The sequence below is a fragment of the Apodemus sylvaticus genome, chromosome 5 (assembly GCF_947179515.1).
Source record: "Apodemus sylvaticus chromosome 5, mApoSyl1.1, whole genome shotgun sequence".
NCBI lineage: Eukaryota > Metazoa > Chordata > Mammalia > Rodentia > Muridae > Apodemus > Apodemus sylvaticus.
The window spans coordinates 38537783-38556090 of NC_067476.1; the positions used below are offsets into that span (position 1 = coordinate 38537783).

Consider the following 18308-nt stretch of genomic DNA (forward strand, 5'->3'; position numbering starts at 1 on the left):
CTGCAGCAAATAAGAACAAATACAGAGACCACAGCAAGACATTATGTAGAGAGAGAGATCTTGAAACAGAATGAAGAAGTTAGGGAAACAGAGGTCACCAGGAGAACAGGTCTGTGACAACTCCTTTGCCTATGTATTACAGTTTCAGTTTAGTACTTTGATGGAACTCTTGAATGCGGAAACAAGTCAGTCTCTGATTCTTATGCCTTCTCTTGGGGCTCTCTTATTCTTCTGTTGGCTTGCTTTGTCCAACTTTGATGTGATGGTTTTGGTTTATTTTCTTATATTTTATTTTCTTATATTTTGTTGTTATCTCCTAGAAGCCTATTCTTTTCTAATCGGAGACAGAAAGAGAGTAGATCCAGATGGGAGAGCAAGTGAGGGCAACTGGGAGGAATAGAGGAGAGGGAAACTGTATTGATTATATTGTATGAGAAAAACATCTATGTTTAACGAAAAGGGGAAAATGGAGGGGTGTAAACCCCCCAAAAATGAATAAAACAAAAAACATTAATGTATTAAGCTTGTCTTAAAATTCAGATGTAAGTAGCCACTTACAGTTTCTTCCTTCCTTCCTTCCTTCCTTCCTTCCTTCCTTCCTTCCTTCCTTCCTTCCTTCCTTCCTTTTCTTTTGCAATGGTTTTTCTCTTTTCCCCCAGGCTGACCTTGAACTTGTAGTGAAACAGATCCTTCAGCCTCCAGATGGGGTAGCTGGCATTGCACTCGCATGCTCCAGTACCCATGTGGAGTACTCTTCTTTAAGTTTCCAAGCAATAATAAACATTCCAGAAGGATTGCAGAAGCATCTGCAAGAAGTGCAGAACAGCAAAGGTAGCCACTAAAGGGAGCTAGCCCAGAGCTGCTCTGTTAACTCCTAGGACAGATGTGCAGAGCATTTCCACTGACCTCCTCCTGTGTCTGAGTATTCCTGTCTCTGCCATTGCCTCAAGCATTTGACTTTATGTGTGTGGGGGTGGGGTGGGGTGGGGGGGTTTAAATATCCCATTTTATAAATTGCTCAGTTAAAGCTTTAGGTGACAGGTCACATGTTCGAGGATTGTGAAGTCTCTGCTTTTCCAGTGCCTTTGGTTAAGAGTTCACAAAATGGATATCACACAGCTAAGGTACACCCTCAGTTTCACTAGAACTTTCCGAATCCCAATGCCAGACATTATTTATAGCTTTAGCTGTTCTTTGACTTGGAGAGCCATCCACCCCTATCCGAACTCAGATCCTCCAGAATAGAATCAAAGATACCATGCCTTCTCCAGGAACCTCTAGGATTCATCAGTCTCCCCCGTGTAGCCAATTCCAAAATGCTAGAGTCCCTGCCCAGCTTTAGGACTATGAAATTTGTTATATCCAACTCTGTTTCACTTGGGAGGTACCCCCTCCCCCAAATTTGGGGAGCGGCTTAGTGGGCAGTGTTGACTTACTGGCTACACAGCTCTGGCTTTTCTATCCTTTGCAAAGTGACCCCTTAGCCTGTAGGAGATGGGATGCATAAAAGGAACTGGAGTGGATTGCTTCCAGACTGCTACAACTTCTCTGATTAAGCTGACCCAGGAGCAAAGCCCTTTTTAGCATTTGAAAGGGAAGGCAATTGTATCAAGGAGGCTCACTCTTCCGCCTCCAGAGTTTTCCCGTCCAGAAAACAAAGAACACAAAGAAAAAAAAAGACACTCTCTCTCTCTCTCTCTCTCTCTCTCTCTCTCTCTCTCTCTCTCTCTCTCTCTCTCTCTCCTGACTCCCTAAGGGCTAACAGAGACCTCCAGGTAAAAAGAGTCCTTCCAGAGGACAGTTTGGGTGTACTTATTCAGAAGGGCACTGTCACCCAGGGAGGGTGGCCATGGACAAAGGTTACAGCTGTCAACACTGGACATTTCTGTCGGGATTCATCTGCTGGTGGCCACATTATTCTTGGTATACAGCTGGGCAATGTTTTTAGATTCTTGGTTTCAGTTGCACTTGAACTCTAAGCCAGGGCAACATTCATAGTCATCAAATCAGCAGATACTCAGTAACACAGAACGTTACTGTGTATCCATCACTGTGTTAGATGCGGGAGGAGGTAACAGCCCAGCCCACATGTAGCATCTGAACCCTTTGGATTCACAGGTAAGACTGTTATTGAATAAGGAGATACATGTCATTGTTGAAAGTTAGGTGTGAGAAACATTAAGAAGTGCACAGTGTTTGCTATTTGAAAAGCTTAACAAGAGAGTGTCTGATCTCATTCCCTAATGCTACACAGGAAGAAGAAACAAACAAGCAAAAAGGCCCTGAGGAAACCTAGCCTGGCCCAGGAATTAGAATGGGTCTGAGCCCCGGAAGCTGGGGAAGGTATGGATTGCTGTCTGTAAGCCTTTGCTTCTGGGGCCTTTAATGAGAGAAGTCACTTCAGAGGTTTGTAACCTAAAGAATTTCAGGGCCAGAGAGATAGAGGATGGCTCAAGGGGTAAGTGTTCTGCCTCCAGTCCTGAGGACTGGAATTAAATCCCCAAACCCCTCATGGTAGAAGGAGAGAATCAACTGGCATAAGTTGATCTCTCTCTCCCCCCCTCTCCCCTCTCCTCTCTCTCTCTCTCTCTCTCACACACACACACACACACACAGTTATTTAGAAGAAAAGAGTTAATGGGCTGGCCCTTTGAGATGGTACTCACACACAGGCCTGATGACCTGAAGTTAATTCCTGGATCCAACCAATCCAGGCAAGTTGTCCTCTGAAGTACCAGGGACAGACACAGGGAAACCAGTTGATTAAGCTCTGTCCAAAGTCAAAGCAAGAAGTTCTCAAATCCTATGAATTGCTGGGGACATTAATGCAGATTCTATGTAGCAGAGCTTTGGATAGAGCCTCAGAATCTGCATTGGAGCACAGTCCCAGGTGCCCATAGATGAACTGGTGGTGGAACTGTAGAAAAGCAGACACATTCAAGGGCTATTCTATGGGAAGAGGATGAAAGCATTCTTTTACCTTGCAGATCTCTGCCTTGGGTGCCTGGGGGGAAAGCAAAGATGTTCAACTTTGTGGGTGACACAGTTGAGCTGCTGGCCTGCTCTAGGAAGCCTCCTCCTCCTCCTCCTGGCTAATAAAATGGGGAAGGCTTATATGGTAGAAGCTACATGCAGCTGATTCGCTTGCTGCTACTGCATGTGCAACTCTGTAGCTCTGAAGTTACTTACTTGTAGCAGAGTTGTTTACCTTCAAGTCTGTGTGTATTTCCTGAGTCAGTTTATTTGCAAAACGGTAGTAATAGTGTCCATTTTAAAAGCCCTTGTTGACTGGGGATGGAAGCAGGAGTTGGGAAAACTGCCTTGAAGAGCAATCTGGCAGAATTTATTAAAATTGAAAATACACATTGTCTAAGACTCGAGAATCCCAGGTATAATCTCGGAGAGCCCCTTGAATGGCTCACTGAGAGTCTGCATCCAATCATTCACGGAAACGCATTTTCAATAAGAGAAAACTAGAGGTAGTGTAAATGTCTATCAGAAGACAATATGCAAGTGAGTATAATAACTGGCATTCAGTGTGCAAGAGAGTAGCTTAAACTGAAGAAACTGTCTCTCTGTAGATCATTATGGATGGACCTCAGAAGATACATCTGATGAAAGAAAAAAAGGCACGTTGTACAGTGAGAAGTGCAGTAGGATCCATTACACACGCTTTCAAAGCAGACCCTGCACTACATATTTTTATCTGGACGTCTATGGAAAATAGACCAGAAGGACACAGCAGCTACGCTGGGAATAATAGATAAAGATTAAAAAAAAAATAGGGGTCACGTCTAGACAGATGATTATACCATGCCAGTAACAGAGAAGAATGACTGATTGAATCGATTCAGTTCTGTGCCTGCAGTTCAACCTTAGAAACAAAATAAAGCAAAACCAAACATAATACGATTGCTTTTCTAGGATTCAATGACATAATAGCCCAATGTCTGGCACATAGTAAGGGCTTAATAAGTGGTAATCATTACTATTATTATTCTTACCTTCTGCACTCTCTCTTTTTAAGTTCTATAGACTCTGGCACAATGGTCTTGCAAAGAGGAGGGGTTGGCTTGGGTACTTTTCTCTACCCTAAATTTCCAATTCTCATTTACTGGTGTGAAGGCTGGACAAACAAAAGCTTTGTTTCTTTTTCACTGAGGTTACTCTAATGGGTTAAAAAAATGCTCCAGGGCATGGACCCAACGGGAACCTCAGCCCATCAATTTAATAATGAGTCCTAGGAAAAAGAACAGCTTACCTGTGTGCAGTCTTGCATTTGCATAAGTAGTTTATATTAATCAGGACTATGTTGAACAAAAAAGGAAATTACAGTAAAAATCTCAGACTCCCTAGAAAAGCAGCTGGCTTCAGGCTTCTCGGCTGAAACATAAATTTCTTGTTGCCTTGCACCTGTCTATTTCTGCTACGTCCTCAGCTTGCAATGCCCGCTCCCAGGTACCAATTTCTGAACAAGTTATGCAAGCAGCTCAAAAACGCTCTGACTCAGCTGGGCAGAAAGGGGAATCTATTGGAAGGAAACTATAGAGCTCACAGAATTAGACAAAACACAGAAGCCAGATCTTGAGCAAAAGAAAGTAGAGGCTGTAGGATCTTAAAAATGTACAATCTCTTTCTTTGGTCGTATCATGAAATAACCCCCTCCAGCTCGTAGTGTCCTTCTCTCTAGGAAAACTGGTTTGATTGGCTTAGTTTAGGTGATATGAGGTGAAGGTGGATGTAATTGACAGCCCTATTGCCACTACCTAGAATCCGAAAGGGAAGTCTCCCAGAAGAAAGGCCCTTCTAAAACAAGGGGGAACTTTGCTGACTGATTTTGTTGACTTGAGAGCTACCACAACAATATTCCACAGACAGAGTGACTTAAAGGCTTTCCTCATGGTTGTGCATCTTCAGAGTTTAAAAAATATCAGTTCAGCTGAGTTCTGCTGAATACTCTCTTCTGGCTTACAAACAGCTATCGTGGTGTTGTATCCTCAAGGCTGAGAGAGCTCTGGTGCTTCTAATTTTTATAAGGGCATAATCCTGTGAAGAACATCCCTATCCTGATGACAACCTCTAAATCTAATTATCTCCCAAAGGTCCCATTTCTAAATACCATCTCCTTGAAGGTTAGGGTTTTAAGCCATGGCAGTGGGTCAATGGGTCAGCAGCTATAACAGATGTCCACAACACAGCTAAATGTGGTTTGCCATTGTTCTAGAATCCCAAAGGTCACACATCAAAAGGGATGTTAGAGCGATGTGATTAGCTAGCTTAACTAATCGTGGGAACTTGACTCTACATGATACATACCCTCTCTTTCATACTTTCAAGAGTGGGCTCATGATATACACTTCCTGTCTTAGTCAGAGTTCTCCAGAGGCACAAAAAACAATAAAGCACATATAATTATAAGAGAGGATTTATTAGGTTGTCTTTCACAACCAGAGGCTGAGTAGTCTCTCAATGGTCATCAGTAGACAATAGACCTGGGGAAACCAGTAGCCACTCAGTCCAGAGTGCTAGAAGCCCCAGAACCACAGGAGCTAATTATACAAGCTGAAATTAACTGAAAGCCTGGAAGCTCTCTGGAGCGTCGCTGCTGTGAGTCCACGGTCAAAGAATTTAGACTTTGACATTCTTTGGAGATGGCAGCAAAAACCACAGCTAACCTAGTCAAAGCCAAGCTTGTTTGTGAATTTGCTCCCTTTATACTTTTTGTCCCATCCTGGCCACCAGACTATTAGTCGGGGGGCTGCTCACACTCAAGACAGAGTTCCCCTCAGATTAACAATTAACGCTCACCCATTTGCTAATTGTTTCTGGAAACATCCTTGCAGACACACACAGAAGGAGGCTTCACCAAATCTGTAGGTGTCTCTCAATCTCAATCTAATAAACTGACAACCAAGATTAGCTAGGCATGCTCCCTTCTTATGTCAACAGATAGAAATTCACATAAATTCATAATAACAGAGCAATAGAGGGGCTTCAGGTCTTCTAAGGAAATGACTCTCAACTTTGCCTTGGCCGTGATTTTAACCTGGTATACAACTTTTGTAAAGAGCACAAGGGGAACCAGATCAATTGCTCTAAGAGGGAGTTTAGGCATAGGATCATTATTTTGTTTTGGCATTCATGCTTGTAAACACCTCATGTGATCTGAAGTTTGGGATGTCCCGATTTGGAGGTAGTTTTCTTTATCCTCCTATGGAAAGTCTGCATTTAAGAGAGACTGTTTTAATGGCTACCGTGAGAGGAGGAGCTCTTTCTGCAGAAGCCACCATTAACTAATAGCATGGTCTGGGGAGCATCAGTGACAGAAATGCTTTCTCTTGTGGAGTCTGAGAAGTTTAAGAGCAGGGTTCCCACGGGTAAGCAACCCGTGAAGCTCTTCCTGCCGCTTTGCAGCTGCCTGCTGTGTCTGTGTCCTCCCACTGAGAGAGCAAGCCTTTGCCTCTTCCTTCAAGGACCCCAGTCCTCAGGGGTTCCCCTGTGTGATCTTTATGCCTCCATGACATTCCTGTCTCCATCATAGAGGTTCTGGAGCTGCTCAAGTATTTGGTCCTGGCAGGGAGAACCCAGGGAACTGTGAAGGGTCTTAATTCCTTAGAAAAGTCTTCACAGAAGCCCAAAGCTATCTCATCCTAAGTTCTAGCTCGTCATCCGAATTCCACAGATATGGTTAGAGGAAAAGTGAAACATCAGGCAAGTGCAACTAGCAATTACTCGCTACGGATTTCACTTCTATGATTCCCTTTAAGCTCCAGAAAAAAAAAAAAACATGCTGGGGTTAGTGGGTATCTTATCGTCAATTATAGGTCACAAGGCTGGTTGCTTTCTGCCACTTCAAAACCTATTTGCATCGGTGTTCTGAAATTGCTTTCATCCTATAGACCCTAGTATTGATGTGTATAAGAATCAGGCAGAAAGATTTTTATTCGCCAAGGTTCAGGATTTTATTTTGAACTGCAAATAAGCTTCGGTGAGCTGGGTGGTAGGGAGATTAGGAAATGAAGTCTCAGACTTTTTGGTACACCGACTTATAGAAAGTGTTTTCCTGTGCTTTCTTACTTTCTCCTCTAGACTGAACCTCAGCTTGCACTTCTGGCTGGCAGAGAGAGGAAAGACTTAGAAGAGGATCAATTCTCTAAGTCATGCAATTCTCTATGTCATGCAATCAGAAACCGGTGCTGTGGTGTGTCATCTAAAAGTTTACCTGCCTGTCAGGCTTCCCCCATCTTTGTCGGGAACAGCACTTTTATTTAGGGGAGATATTCTTAGCCCACTCTGTGACATTAGTGTGCCTGTCAATCATGTGGCCCCACTGAACACAGGAACCAGGAGACACATGCAGAGCGTGAGAACACTTCCCTGGACACGGCGACTGGCCAAGAAGAAGCGGCCAGGTTCCGTTTAAAGAATTGCCACAGATGAGAGGAAACGAGATGCTGTCTTTGAGTCAGCATGGTACAAGCCGGGGCAGAAGTTGTGTGCCCCAAAACGGAGCTAACACAGAGGGACACAGAGTGCAGAGATCAAAACGAGACAGAAGTCCGGATGCTGTAGGCCTACTTTTGGGGAAGCTCGCCTCTCAGTTGGTTCCCTTGATTTAGTAAAGACTGGTATAAGCTTGTTTCCAGTTTACTTCTTGGGATGTCATGGAGGCCGTGCAGGTTGTAGCTCTTGTTGAACCTTACATGTCCAGGGCTCAGCGCTCAGCTCTGCTCAGAACGAGCCATTGCCACTGAACAAATAAATATGCCGGTCTCGCGGCTCGCCGCAGTATCTCTGGTCTTTCTCTAGTTTCTGCTAGAACTGCTTCGTAACCTTTTCTGTGGTCGAAGCAGACAGAGAGATGAGAGCCTGGGTAAAGTATACAGGCTCCAGGGTGGGCAAGACTGGGCTCAGATAAAAAGCTGAGAGCTGGCTGAGTTGTAAATTCTTCAAAGCCCAATTGTTCTATCTATAAAATGAGGACAGTTATCATTATCATTTAGAAAGTAATCCTCATCTTCCTCACTCCATTTTCCTTCCTCATTTCTTTAAATAATTTGCACCCATCACCCGGGTGCAGGGTAGGTATCCATCTGGAGAAAATCCAGTGCTTAAAACAATGAAAGACCCCTCACATCTGTGGAAGGCTAGTTTCCATAGTTACCCAGATGGCGCCCTGTGCCATAGACCTAGAAAAGCACCTAGGGCTGCTGCCCTGCTCCTCAGAGGCTGACCTCCTCTCGCTGTCCCTGGCACTGTCTGCACAGCTCTTCTGATTGGTGAGTCAGTCCAGATGCCTTCCAATAAATCTCTTTGGTTTGTTTGTGTACAATGCAACCAAGGAGCCCTAATGAATAAATCCACCTCGAAAGCTTGTACCGGGAATCGGACAAGATGCTACACGTGAAGTAAGGAGCGCAGTCCCGGAAAATTAATACATCATCAATTAGGGTTACTCCCTTTCATTACTGCAGTCTGACTGGTGGCCTGAGTCCTACTCAGTTAAGCACATTCCTGTTTTGTGCTGAGAAATCAACTGCATGGAACAGCCCATGGCTTACTCATGTCTTCAGAGACAAATCAGATGGTGAGGACAGCTATCTGTCTGTCTATCTTTCTTAAGATCATGTATTACTACATAACCCTGTTGTACTTGAACTTGCAATTCTTCTCTCTCAGCCTCTGGACTGTTGGGATTGCATGATGCTTACTTATACCGTGCCTGGTTGAGAAGTGTCTTTACAGAAAGCAGGGAAAGAGGGTTGTGAGCTGCAGGACAGCCTGGGCTACAATATATACTATATGTATATACATATAGATATGAGGCAAAGGAGAAGACAATGGAAAGACAACAATACAGTTAGTGTTATGTGACCATCATTTAAGAAGTGACGGCTCCTAGCCAGTGGCAGAGTCAAGGACTATTGTTCCCTGAAATACCCAGAGGCCAGTCTCTTACTCACAAGTAGGTTTCTAGATCTCTGATCTTCAGAACTCCTACTGAATAACTTTCTACTGTTTGAAGCCATGAAGTTCATGACTTATTATAGTAGCCACAGGAAACAGATACATACATGATCCTGAATAATTTTGTCAAATGTATTGAGACCCCAGACAACCAACCGCTAGAGTGAGGAGAAACTTAATTTGAATTGTAGAAAGTATTCAACAATTTCCTACTTTGCTAAAATGAAGAAAGGCTGTCATCGTGTATTGTCACCTGCTCCTGGTGTCATCAGACTGCCACTGTAAGCCTTTGGGGACAAGTTCCTGAAGCCACACATCTTTCAGAGCTGCAGTTCTCTAAGCTGTAAAGGGGCTACTGAGGTTGACCCCAATACTAAAGCCTTCCCTCCCGGCCTCTCCTCATAGAGCCTAGCAGTATAAGCACTTGGTGGTCTTCATGGTTTTCTTCTTCTCTTTGAAATGGGCTAAGTAAAATCAGAGTCCAAGAGAAGGAAGGACAATGCTGATGCCCTTTTCCTCTTTATAGTTCATGCCCTTGACCCAGCAACCATTTTTCCTTTCTCTAATACTTTTAAGTAGTAGAAAGGTATTTGCAGATAGATTTTAGGCAAGTTCCTCACTCCGCTTTGGGTACAGTTATTTTTGGGATACTCTTCTATTTCTCTTCCTTTCCTAGACAGTGTTAAAAGTCTGACAATTTTGTCCCTAGAAACCCTTTAGCTGCACATCATTGCCCTTTCAGATTTCTGTGTGTATTTTTTGAGCTCAGCTGGCAGAGTGATGCTTTTAGTATGCTAAAGGCCACGCATTCAACCCCTAGTACCACATCACCCAACTCCAGTTACACACACCTATAATCTCAGCACCTGGGATATACAGGTAGGAACATCAGAAGTTCAAGCTCATCTTCATCCATTTAGCAAGTTTAAGCTCAGCCTGAACATATGAAATCCTTTCTCAAAATCAATAATAAATGCATATTCTCACCTTCTCACCTGAAGACACTGGAGAGAATTTTCTTCATAAAGCAATATTTATTTTCATTCCTTTTCTCAACTACTAAGCTTATAGCTATATGATACTTCCAATATAACACGGCTGGGAACATTGTAAAGCTGTGCTAAGAAAGGAATGACATTCTGGACCCAAATAAGTTGTCATACTTAACATATTGTTTTAGCAGGAGCTATAGAGCAGTATTTAAGACTGGTGTTTGTGGGTGTGCTAAGCAGGCTAGAAAGATATTGCATAGGAAAGTTACTGGATTGGCATATATCCTTTTTATTATATATTTTCTTTATTTACATTTCAAATGTTATCCCCTTTCCTCGTTTCCCCTCCGAAAACCCCCTATTTCCTCCCCCTCCCTCTGCTCAGTAACCCAACCCACTCCTGCTTCCCTGTCCTGGCATTCCCCTATACTGGGGCGTTGAACCTTCACAGGACCAAGGGCCTCTCCTCTCATTAATGTCCAACAAGGCCATCCTCTGCTACCTATGTGGCTGGAGCAGCCGTGGGTCCTTCCATGTGTACTCTTTGGTTGGTGGTTTAGTCCCTGGGAGCTCTGGGGGTACTGGTTGGTTCATAATTGTTGTTCCTCGTATGGGGCTGCAAAGCACTTCAGCCCCTTGGTCCTTTCTCTATATCCTCCATTGGTGACCCTGTGCTCAGTTCAATAGTTGGCTGAGAGCATCCACCTCTGTATTTGTCAGGCACTGGCAGGGCCTCTCAGGAGACAGCTATATCAGGCTCCTGTCAGCAAGCACTAGTTGGTATCCACAATAGTGTCTGGGTTTAGTGACTGTATATGGGATGGATTCCCAAATGGGGCTGTCTCTGGATGAGTTTTCCTTCATATTTTGAAGGAAAGCTTTGTCTCTGAATCTCTTGCCATGGGTATTTTGACTCCCCTTCTAAGAAGAACTAAAGTATTCACACTTTGGTCTTCCTTCTTCTTGAGCTTCATGTGGTCTGTGAAATGTATCGGGTATTCCAAGCTTCTGGGCTAATATCCACTTAACAGTGAGTGCATACCATGTGTGTTGTTTTGTGATTTGGTTACCTCACTCAGGATAATATTTTCTAGTTCCATCCATTTGCCTATGAATTTCATGGATTCATTGTTTTTTTAATAGCTGAGTAGTACTGCATTGTGTAAATGTACCACATTTTCTGTATTCATTCTTCTATTGAGAGGCATCTGGGTTCTTTCCAGCTTCTGGCTATTATAAATAAGGCTGCTATGAACATAATGGAGAATATGTCCTTATTACACATTGGAGAATCTTCTGGGTATATGCCCAGGAGTTCCTATGTCCAGTTTTCTGAGGAACCACCAAACTGATTTCCAGAGTGGTTATACCAGCATTCAACTCCACCAACAAAGGTAGAGTGTTCCACTTTCTCCACATACTTACCAGCATCTACTGTCACCTGAGTTTTTGACCTTAGCGGTTCTGATCAGTGTGAGGTAGAATCTCAGGGTTGTTTTGATTTGCATTTCCCTGATGACTAAGAATGTTGAACATTTCTTTAGGTGCTTCTCAGCCATTCGGTATTCCTGAGTTAAGAATTCCCTGTTTGGGTCTGTACCCCAATTTTAATATGGTTATTTAGTTCTCTGGAGTCTAATTTCTTGAGTTCTTTGTATATATTGGGTATTAACCCTCTATCAGTTGTAGGATTGGTAAAGATCTTTCCCCAATCTATTGGTTGCCGTTTTGTCCTATTGACAGTGTCCTTTGATTTACAGAAGCTTTGCAGTTTTATAAAGTCCCATTTGTTGATTCTTGTTCTTACAGCATAAGCTATTGGTGTTCTGTTCAAGAAATTTTCCCCTGTGCCCATGGGCTCAAGATTCTTCCCCAGTATTTTTTCTATTAGTTTCAGTGTATCTGGTTTTATGTGGATGTCCTTGATCCACTTGGATTTGAGCTTAGTACAAGGAAATAAGAATGGATTGATTTGCATTCTTCTACATGCTAACCACCAGTTGAACCAGCACCATTTGTTGAAAATGCTGCCTTTTTTCCACTGGATGGTTTCAGCTCTTTGTCAAAAATCAAATGACCATAGGTGTGTGGGTTCATTTCTGGGTCTTCAATCGTGTTCCATTGATCTATCTGCCTGTCACTGTACCAATACCATGCAGGTTTTATCACGATTGCTTGGTAGTACAGCTTGAAGTCCAGGATAGTGATTCCACCAGTAGTTCTTTTATTGTTAAGAATAGTTTTTTGATATCCTGGGTTTTTTGTTATTTCAGATGAATTTGCAAATTGATCTTTCTAACTCTATAAAGAATTGAGTTGGAATTTGGATGGGGATTTCATTGAATCTGTAGATTGCTTTTGGCAAGATGGCCATTTTTACTCTATTAATCCTGCCAATCCGTGAGCATGGGAAATCTTTCCATTTTCAGAGGTCTTCTTTGATTTCTTTCTTTAGAGACTTGAAGTTCTTGTCATATAGATCTTTCACTTGCTTAGTTAGAGTCATACCAAGGTATGTAATATTATTTGTGACTATTGTGAAGGTTGGTGTTCTCTAATTTCTTTCTCGGACTGTTTATCCTTTGAGTAGAGGAAGGCCACTGATTTGTTTGAGTTAGTTTTATATCCAGCCACTTTCCAGAAGTTGTTTATTAGGTTTAGGAGTTCTCTGGTGGAATTTTTGGGGTCACTTAAGTATACTAACATATCATCTGCAAATAGTGATAGTTTGATTTCTTCCTTTCCAATTTGTATCCCTTCGATTTCCTTTTGTTGTCTAATTGCTCTGGTTAGGACTTCAAATACAATATTGAATAGATAGGGAGAAAGTGGGCAGCCTTGTCTTGTTCCTGATTTTAATGGTATTGCTTCAAGTTTCTCTCCATTTAGTTTGATGTTGGCTACTGGTTTGCTGTATATTGCTTTTAGTATGTTTAGGTATGGGTCTTGAATTCCTGATCTTTCCAATACTTTTATCATGAAGGGTGTTGGATTCTGTCAAATGCTTGGCATCTAATGAAATGATCATGTGTTTTTTTTCTTTGAGTTTATTTATATAGTGGATTATGTTGATGGATTTCCATATATTGAACCATCCCTGCATCACTGGAATGACTTCTACTTGATCATGATGGATCACTGTTTTTTTTTAAGATATTTATTTATTTATCATATGTAAGTACACTGTAGCTGTCTTCAGACACCAGAAGAGGACGTCAGATCTCTTTACGGATGGTTGTGAGCCACCATGTGGGTGCTGGGATTTGAACTCATGACCTTTGGAAGAGCAGTCGGTGCTCTTAACCCGCTGAGCCATCTCTCCAGCCCTGGATCACTGTTTTGATGTGTTCTTGGATTCAGTTTGCAAGAATTTTCATGAGTATTTTTCATCGATATTCATAAGGGAAATTGGTCTGAAGCTCTCTTTGTTGGGTCTTTGTGTGGTTTAGGTATCAGAGTAATTGTGCCTTCATAGAATAAATTGGGTAGTGTTCATTCTGTTTCTGTTTTGTGAAATAGTTTGAAGAGTATTGGTGTTAGGTCTTCTCTAAGGTCTGATAGAATGCTGCACTAAACCTATCTCTGGTCCTGGGCTTTTTTTGGTTGGGACACTGTTAATGACTGTTTCTATTTCTTTAGGGGTTATGGGACTGTTTAGATTGTCTGATCCTGATTTAACTTTGGTACCTGGTATCTGTCTAGAAAATGGTCCATTTCATCCAGATTTTCCAGTTTTGTTGAGTATAGGCTTTTGTAGTAGAATCTGATAATTTGTGGGATTTTCTCGGTTTCTGTTGTTGTATCTCCCTTTTCATTTCTGATTTTGTTGATTTGGATACTGTCTCTGTGCCCTCTCATTAGTGTGGTTAAGGGTTTACTTATCTTGTTGATTTTCTCAAAGCACCAGTTCCTGTTTTTGTTGATTCTTGTTGATTTTTGTTGTTTCTACTTGGTTAATTTCAGCCCAGAGTTTGATTATTTCCTGACATCTACTGCTCTTGGGTGTATTTGCTTCTTTTTGTTCTAGAGCTTTCAGGTGGGCTGTCAAGCTGGTTGTTTATGCTCTCTCCAGTTTCTTTTTGGAGGAACTCAGGGCTATGAGTTTTCTTCTTAGCACTGCTTTCATTGTGTCATAAGTTTGGATATGTTGTGCTTCATTTTCATTAAATTCTAAAAAGTCTTCAATATCTTTCTTTATTTCTTCCTTGACCAAGTTATCATTGAGTAGAATGTTGTTCAGCTTCCATGTGCCTGTGTGCTTTCTATTATTTTGTTGCTATTGAAGCAGCCTTAGTCTGTGGTGATCTGATAGGATACATGGAATTATTTCAATCTGTTTCTGTTTCCTTTATTTATCCATTGATGGGAGTATAGTGTTAAAGTCTTCCACTATTATTGTATGAGGTACAATGTGTGCTTTGAGTTTTAGTAAAGTTTCTTTTATGAATGTGGGTGCCCTTGCATTTGGAGCATAGATGTTCAGAATTGAGAGTTGTTCTTGGTAGATTTTTCCTTTGATGAGTATGAAGTGTCCTTCCTTATCTTTTTTTGATAACTTTGGGTTGAAAGTTGATTTTATTCGATATTAGAAGGCTACTCCAGCTTGTTTCTTGGAACTGTTTGCTTGGAAAATTGTTTTATAGCTTTTCACCCTGAGGTAGTGTCTGTCTTTGTCACTGAGGTGGGTTTCCTGTATGCAGCAAAATGTTGAGTCCTGTTTATGTATCCAGTCTATTGGTCTATGTCTTTTTATTGGGGAATTGAGTCCATTGATATTGAGCAATATTAAGGAAAAGTGATTGTTGCTTCCTGTTATTTTTGTTGTTAGAGGTGGAATTTTGCTTATGTGGCTATCTTCTTTTTGGTTTGTTAAAAGAAGATTATTTTCTTGCTTTTTCTAGAGTATAGTTTCCCTCCTTGTATTGGAGTTTTCCATTTATTATTCTTTGAAGGGCAGCATTTGTGGAAAGATATTGCATTAACTTGGTTTTGTCATGAAATATCTTGGTTTCTCCATCTATGGTAATAGTTTTACTGGATGTAATAGTCTGGTATGGCATTTGTATTTTCTTAGGATCTGTATAATATCTGCCCAGGATCTTCTGCCTTTTATAGTCTCTGACAAAAAATCTGATGTAATTCTGATAGTTCTGCCTCTATATGTTACTTGACCTTTTTCCCTAACTGCTTTTAATATTCTTTCTTACTTTTGTGCATTTGGTGTTTTATTATGTGACAGGAGGAATTTCTTTTCTAGTCCAATCTATTTGGAATTCTGTAGGCTTCTTGTATGTTCATGGGCATCTCTTTCTTTAAGTTAGGGAAGTTTTCTTCTATAATTTTGTTGAAGATATTTACTGCCCCCCCCCTTTTTTTGTTTTTTGTTTTTGGATTTGGTTTTTTCAAGACAGGGTTTCTCTCTGTAGCCCTGGCTGTACTGGAACTCACTCTGTAGACCAAGTTGGCCTCGAACTCAGAAATTCGCCTGCCCCTGCCTCCCAGAGTTCTGGGATTACAGGTGTGCGCCACCACCACCCGGCTTATTGACCCTTTAAGTTGGGAATCTTAGCTCTCTTCTATACCTATTATCCTTAGTTTTGGTCTTCTCATTGTGTCATGGATTTCCTGTATATTTTGGGTTATGAGCTTTTTGCATTTTGCATTTCCTTTGACTGTTTTGTCAATGTTTTCTTTGGTATGTTCTGTACCTGAGATTCTCTCTTCTATCTCTTGTATTCTGTTGGTGATGCTTGCATCTATGACTCTTGATCTCTTTCTTAGGTTTTCTATCTCCAGAGTTGTCTCCCTTTGTGATTTCTTTATTTTTTCTACTTCTATTTTTAGATCCTGGATGGTTTTGCTCAGTTCTTTCACCACTTTGGTTGTGTTTTCCTGTAATCCTTTAAGAGTTTTTGTGTTTCCTATTTAAGGTCTTCTACCTGTTTAACCTATGGTCTCCTGTATTTCTTTAAAGGAGTTATTTATGTCCTTCTTAAAATCCTCTATCAGCATCATGAGATGTGATTTTAAATCCAAATTTTGCTTTTCCAGTATGTTGGGGTATCCAGGACTTGCTGTGGTGGGAGAACTAGGTTCTTGTGATGCCAAGTAACCTTGGTTTCTGTTGGTAAGGTTCTTGAGCTTGCTTTTTCCTGTTTGGTTATCTCTGATGTTAGTTGGCCTTACTGTCTCTGGCTGGAGCTTGTGCCTCCTTTGGCTGGTAAGCCTGTGTCAGCACTCCTGGGAGACCAGCTCCCTTCTGTCAGGATTTGTGTACAGAGGGCTGTGGATTAGCCCCAGCTCCCAGGTGCAGGTGGCAACTAGAAGGATCCTGTCCCAGCTGTTCCACTGTTCCTGTGCCCTCCTGCTTTGGACAGTTATTGGAGAGAAAGTGGAGATCTCACCTCTAAGCCCAGAAGTGAGAGCACTCCTGGGAGACCAGCTCTCTCCTGGAAGGACCTGTGTACAGAGGGGTCATACATTTTTAAAATATAAATTTAACATCCTCTCAAAAATCCAGTGAGGTGGTAAGAATGCATAAATAGTGTAGATCTGAGAGGATTGTAAATAAATGAATACATAATACATACATACATACATACATACATAATGTCGCAAACTAAATAATGTCCAGATGCCATAATTTTGGTAGTGCAGATTAGAAGTGGATACCTGTGTAACATGTGAAGAGTCACCAGATAATTATGTTCCAGGACATATTGGGAAGGACATGTAAATGTGTTGTTACTAAGATTATAGTAAAGCTTTGGCAAAAAGTATACTTCAAAGTTTAGGATCAGGTTTCCTATGTAAGAAAAGGTTAATGGTAAGCAAGACCATTATAGTCATAGTCTTAGTAGGGATGTTGGGACTCAATATCAGCTAGGTCATGGCATAGAATTGCCAGAAGCCACTTAGATATTCTAATGAATAACAGAAGACCAACAGCAGTCAGGGGTCTAACCTATAGCCACAGTGCTAGATATGATTAATGTTTTCACTAAATTAACATGGTCTCAAGTATGTTATCCATGCTACTAATTTGGCAAAAGCAGTCATGGTCTGACCATACAATATGATTAGGAAGAGTTCGCATGAACAGGAGATGAAACACACTTTTGTCCCAAAGCTATGCTAAGTCTCGTGCCTACCCTGAGATGGTATAATCCAAAGAGTTCTGAACCATCTGCACATCCCACAGGACTTCACAATGATCAATTACATCAATGATATCCTGTAATTGGGCTAATGAATAAGAAGTGACTAGTGCACTAGAGAGCTTACGGAGATACATATGTGCCAGATGAGATGAAGCAAGATTCTAAAGGACTAGAGATGCTAGAGTTTCAACCACTCCCTTGCTGTTTTAAGATTTCGGCAGCCACAGTGTGCCAGGGTACCTCAAAAGTATAAGAGAAGTTACTATCTCTACCTTTTCTTCTAGCATAGGAAGCTCTATGTCTGGCATTAATTCTATGTACATCATAGTCTGGGTTGGGAATATTCTATAGCCCATGTACCAGGTGCCAAGACATGTTTTTGACATCAGTAAGGTCCTGAACACAGACAGCTCTCAGCAAACTCTGACTACAGTGTACACAGCTTCGCTGCTTGGGTCATGACACCCTGAAGTCCTAGGCCACTAGAGATATTAATGACAGGAAGGTGCAATGTGGCAATGGCTCACATGAGAAGACACACTGAGAAGACAGACTCATCAGACTCCGAAGGACAGCCCTACATTGTTGGCATCCATCTGACCAATGGTAGACATGAAAGTTCTGACTACCTGATACCAATTGACTGTGCTTTTAGAACTGCCACTATGGGCTGAGTTCATGTAGAGCCTACTTTCTCAGGTTCTTCAGACTTACGGGAGTTTATTACCAGAAAGGCAAAGCTGTGCACTTTGTATAGAAAGATAGGTAGCTTGATATTAGAATCAATCAGGGGCAAAGGTTCATGAAAGAGGAAAACTGGAAGGATGAAATAAGAAGGCAGCTAAACAAAAAAGAATGGAAAGGAAGTAAGCAAATTCTTATGGGTGGATACCTGGCACGGAGGCATATAGCACCAACTGCAGAGGAAGCCCTCATTGTAAGAGGCAGTGCATGGAGCTAGGCAGACTGCAGTCCTGTGCTGCTAGAGTATCCGTGACAAGAAAATGCAATGTGGCACTAGACCTCATGATAAGACATAGCACATGAATAACAAGGAGCCCTTAAGATTCTGACTCCCTCTCTCTCCCCTACCAAGCTAGTGTCATAAGCAAACTCAGCCCTGTTCTGTGGGTAAATGAATGGATGGCCACAGTGGAGGAGATGGTACTGTACACTGGCCCAAAGAGCA

At 41.7% G+C, this 18308-nt stretch overlaps 1 long non-coding RNA gene across 2 annotated transcripts in view; it reads left to right on the forward strand.

Moving 5' to 3' along the window:
* LOC127685382 (uncharacterized) overlaps positions 1–18308 on the forward strand; it is a 104934-nt gene that overhangs the window by 58618 nt on the left and 28008 nt on the right. The window contains exon 4 of one of the 2 annotated variants that reach the window (XR_007977860.1): positions 2255–2330. The exons of the other annotated variant lie outside the window; for it this stretch is intronic. This is a non-coding gene — a long non-coding RNA (uncharacterized LOC127685382). Of the gene's footprint in view, positions 1–2254; positions 2331–18308 lie in introns of those variants that run through there. 2 annotated transcript variants of the gene reach the window in all.